The 5354-nt window shown below is 47.2% G+C and overlaps 1 non-coding gene across 1 annotated transcript; it reads right to left on the reverse strand.

Annotated features, from left to right (window-relative positions):
• Positions 1-2050: 2050 nt before the first annotated feature.
• LOC136885165 (U4 spliceosomal RNA) lies at positions 2051-2192 on the reverse strand. The gene has a single exon (XR_010861481.2). It is a non-coding gene; the product is annotated as a U4 spliceosomal RNA (small nuclear RNA).
• Positions 2193-5354: the final 3162 nt, after the last annotated feature.

A 5354-nucleotide genomic window follows, 5' to 3' on the forward strand; every position in this document is an offset into this window, starting at 1 on the left:
AAAACAACGTAAACATTGTAACATGCAGTCATAGAATCACCCGATCAGGAATCGAACCCGCGACCCTCTGAACCTAAGGCTGAACTTTCAGCCAATGCGCTGAACTCAAGTTACTACTATACCAAAACTGATTGTAAAGTAGGGACCGATGACCTTCGATGTTAGGCCCCTTAAAGCACCAAGCATCATCATTGTAAAGTAGCAAAAGTAACGAATCATTGTTGTCAACTTTGTGTAAGATTAAAGATCGGTCTATCAATCGCCACTGATCTGCATTTAGTGATTGTCGCTCAGACGGCAGATAAATGGAAGAAAGCCAAGCGGCCACCCATCCTAATACTGACCACACCCAATGTTGCTTAACTGCGGTGAACGGACGAGAACCGGTGTATTCAACGAGGTATGGCCGAAGAACACTAAGGAACATAAATTACAAAGGAGAATTTTTGAAAGAAAATAACGACGGTATTGTGAAATTTTGTCCGTCTCTGTAGTGTAGTGGATACAGTGATCTGCCAACTGCGGAGGCCCTGGCTCCATTCCCGACTCTGGCACGAAATTTGATAAGTGGTACGAGGGCCGGAACTAAGTCCAGTCAACCTCGGGAGATCAAATGAGTAGAAGGGAGTTCGATTCCCTCCACAGCCATCCTCGAAGTGTTTTTCCGTGGTTCCCCACTTTTCATCGAAGCAAATGCCGGGATGGTACCTAACATAAGGCCACGGCCGCTTCCTTCCCTCTTCCTTGCCTATGCCTTCCAATCTTCCCATACCCCACAAGGCCTCTGTTCAGCAGTTAGGTGAGGCCACCTGGGCGAAGTACTGGTTCTCATCCCCAGTTTCATCCCCGCACCGAACGTCTCACGCTCCAGGACACATCCCTGGAAGGCGGTGGGATCGCTTCTTCTTCCTTCTCCTATTGCTACCGCTTTTTCCCCACACCTGTGAGGTCGCGGGTGCGAACTGTGTCGCACAAGTGGATTTAGCCCTGTTTTTCGGCCGGACGCACTTCCTGACGCCAGACCTATATGGAGGGATGTAATCACTATTGCGTGTGTCTGTGGTGGTTGGTAGTGTGGTCTGTTGTCTGAATATGATGAGGAGAGTGTTGGGACGGACACATACGCCCACTCCCCGAGCCAAAAGAATATTCAGAAGCGATTAAAATCCCCGATCCGGCCGGGAATCGAAACCGAGACCCTCTGAACCGAAGGTCAATACGCAATGGCAGCAAATACAACTTAAATATTAGTGCATCCTACTGAAACAAGTTCCCACATATTAATAAGCTGATGATACTTGGTTTAGTATTGTCTGTAATTCTTAATCTGCTTACCCTCCAGGGTTGCTTTTCCCTCGGACTCAGCGAGGGATCCCACCTCTACCGCCTCAAGGGCAGTGTCCTGGAGCGTGAGACATTGGATCGAGGGATACAACTGGGAGGAAGACCAGTACCTTGCCCAGGCGGCCTCACCCGCTGGGGAAACGACAGAAAACCACTTCCAGGATGACTGAGGTGGGTATCGAACCCACCTCTACTCAGATGACCTCCCGAGGCTGAGTGGACCCCGTTCCAGCCTTGGTATCACTTTTCAAATTTCGTGGCAGAGCCGGGAATCGAACTCGGGCCTCCGGGGGGTGGCAGTTAATCACACTAACCACTGTAACTACAGAAGTAAATGTATCTCAATAAATCTGAAGGAAGCAGTATAATTGTTGGTAAACGCACAACATTAATCATAAATACAACTTCGATTATTGGTAGTACCGTAACAATATCAGCTCGAAGTTCCGGTACCGATTATGCATAAACATTAACACATTTTACGTCGGACTCTGGCGAAAAAATGTAACTATTTTTACAATCCACTTTACGTCGACGATGGGATAGGAGCAGGAAGGATGACGCCGAGGGTGTCTGGTGTGAAAATGGGAAATCATCTTCAGGACTGCCGGGGTACGAACCACTATCTGCCGAATGCAAGTAGACAGTTGCGTAATCCTAACAGCACGGGTAGCTCGTTCGGTATTTTGTTATTTTGTATTATAGGTTCCCGTAGGAACTTTCAAAAATTGCTAGATCCAGCGATATTTCACACCGAACCTAGCGGGGTATTGGTAAAAGTTTTCAAATAGCAAAAATCGCACCTCAGATAGGCTTCATTGGTTACGATATTGCCACTGCGCAAAGTTGACGTCATTGGCGTACAGCGTGGTATTTCTTCCAGAGCAATTGTATAGTACCAATGAGTGATAACAAGCATTTCCCATGACTTCCAAGATCAGCAACATATTTAGAGAATATCTGTACAGGTGAACCGATCCACGCTATTGATATCCGGCAAAGCACTCATTCAAATTATGAATAAACTACATAGACATATCAACATTCATCCTCTTATGTAGCAAAAACGATTCTAGGCTTTGCATTCTAAACGAACAGGGGATACAACTAAACCCTACAACACAAACAAGTCGTCACGCACGGACAGGTTTTCAAAGGGTGGCATGGCAACCCCACATCAGAGGTGGTTTGGAACAAGGGAGATATAATTATGACTTCAGAGCCCCCATCCCCTTCTCTAACTGCGTCACTGAAACTGTGTTTTAAGGGATGTCGTTTTAATCTAGACCAGAGGTGTTCACGCTGGGCAATTCGTCCCGCAGCCGCATAGCACTGTGAAGGTGCGTTTTCCAAGGTGCGATTGTAGCGACTTCAGCCGCCAGTCGCGCAGTCCAGTCCGTCAGAAATGGACGAGAGAACGGGTGTTTTCGTTAATGGCAAGGCTTTCCTTGACATTTTAATGACAGAATGAGAAGACGACGACCATTTACTGTCATTTTTATACCAATCCCATCCCGAACATTGTCTCGTACAGACATATCCTTGCACTGCGGGTGCTTTAAATCGTACATACATTAATGCTCGGAAACTGAGTGGCAAAGAGCTATATCATGCGAGTGACTGAACTGTCCCTCGACTTTTCGTTGCTTCGACATCGTACCCAAAGTCAATAATTAACTGCTACACAACATATATATTACTTATATCAATTGTCGCAGCGACTGCTCACTGCACACTGCGCCGCGAGTCGCAGACCAAACTCAAAATGCGCATGCGCAAAGGTCGAAACTGCTGTCGCCGTGCGGCTACAATCGTCGCAAGTTGGATCGCAGTTGCAGTACGCAGTTTACCACGGAACTTCAGCTCTGGCAGGTATGGCGAATACTGCTGCTATGTTAAGAGATGTGAGTTCAGAGTTTGTGTTTGAAATGGTATGTTACAGATTCAGCCGGCGCTCCACTTTTCATGTATTTTTCCTGTCTTCTGAGAGCATCTCACAGCGAATGCCTCAGTTTCTCCCACATCGCCTTTGCTTCAGCACCTGCAACAAAGGCTTCGTGGCTTGTATCATACAGAACTTCGCGAACAGTTTTTCTTCCATTTCAAACTACAAAACACAATATGAAAACCAAAATCACCGCGACAAACGGAAATGTCCAAATAAGGGCGAAAACAAAGTTATAATAGTCCTCCAGGGTGAATTTTTATCGGAGAGCTTCAGTATGATGTATGTCCTCCACGAGCATTTATCACAGCTTGGTACCTACGTAGTATGCTCCGTGTAAGTCGACGAAGGTCACGTTGCGGTATCAGGTCAATTCTTCAATGAGAGCCTGTTCGAGGTCTTGGAGAGTCTGTGGTGGAACGGGACGCCCATGAACACTTCTGTCAAGCCTATGCCACACAAGCTCGATGGGGTTAAGGGCAGGACTCGCATTTGGTCATCCCATCTCTTGATTGTCCAGTTCTCGCAAGACAGCTCTGGTGATGCGCGGTACATGAGCCCTGGCATTGTCGTGCATGAGTACGAATTCAGGGCCAACACCATATGCAGTAACCAACACATATTGAAGCAGTATCTGCTCGATGTACCATACAGCGGTAAGATTACCACGGACGAGGACAAGATCCCTACGGCCATCAATACTGATGCCACCCCACACTATCACAGAACCTTGTCCGAATCGGTCGCCTTCCTGGACAACATTTGCCATGTACTGCTCACCACGACGTCTCCATACACGTTAACGTCCATCACGCTGTGTCGGGGGAAATCTGGACTCGTCTGTGAACAACACAGGCCTCCATTGACGTGGGTACGGGCAAACATGGGGCGAGCTGTGCGATGTTGCTGCGTTCAACGGGGCACTCGAACAGGACGTCTGGGTCGTAAGGACACTTCTCTTAACCTGTTCCTTACTGTCTGGTCCAACACCGTGACTCCAGTGACCCTCCTGAGGTCTTGTTGCAGTTCTCTTGTAGTTGCTGAACGACGCCGCAACGCACAGATGGTCAGATATCGGTCATTTTGTGGGGTTGTCCTGCATCCACGAGACCTTGTCTAACCCTTCTTGTGAACTGACCTGTCTCATTGTAGCGATTCCACAAGCGGTGAATAACTGACGGGGAGACATTGAGATCCACAGCAACACGACGATAAGTCCATCCTTTCTGGATCAAAGTGACGGCCCTTCCGACTTGAACCTCGTTAAGATGCCTCATGGGATGTGCTGGTTGACGTACAACGTGCTCAAATGACCGCAGTAGTCTGTGTACCTCACAACGACACATTCACTTTGTTTTGAGGGGTCATCTGACAGTTTAATGCATGGCTACGCCTACAAATGGAGTGTAACTTCGATTTGACATACCCTGTGTAGCTAAGGTCTCAAGGTATGCTGTACGACCATTGGAACTCCATCTACCATATTAACGTTCACATACCAGACGTTACAAAACATATTCCCCTAATTTTTTTGAACTGTGTATTTGTTCACATAATGTATAAATGTTTTTATACAAAACTGAACTGAAAATATTAGACTACTCGGTCGATGGTTCGAAAGACCTATTAGAGGTGGGACCGTTTCGGAAACACAGCCGTTGTTGAATAAAGCCGTTAAAAGAAATAACATTTTGCAGTGCCGCTCTACTGTTGAGCTCTTCACTACCACAGTTTCACAAGCGATACGTATATAAAACCGTCGTTAGCAAACATTGCATTTCTAGAAACTTGGGTTTTCCTCTGTAACTAGAATAAGTCACATGCCAGGTAGACCATTTCGGAGAGCTTCACTGCTACTGGCTGATGCTCCTGACATCACCGAGAGAAAGAATACAGATGATGAAAAGTATTCATTCCCCTCCCTGAAGGGGAGGGGCGGGCCACCTAGAAGGTAACGTCTTCTCTCTGGCCAGGAGATTCGGCCCAGCTGCGGGTTTAATGGAGTAGGGGATGGGCTAGGATGGTTTGGCATGGTGAAGGAGGTGGGCGATTTTTGCTCTGGATG

The sequence above is a fragment of the Anabrus simplex genome, chromosome 13 (assembly GCF_040414725.1).
Source record: "Anabrus simplex isolate iqAnaSimp1 chromosome 13, ASM4041472v1, whole genome shotgun sequence".
Classification (NCBI taxonomy): domain Eukaryota; kingdom Metazoa; phylum Arthropoda; class Insecta; order Orthoptera; family Tettigoniidae; genus Anabrus; species Anabrus simplex.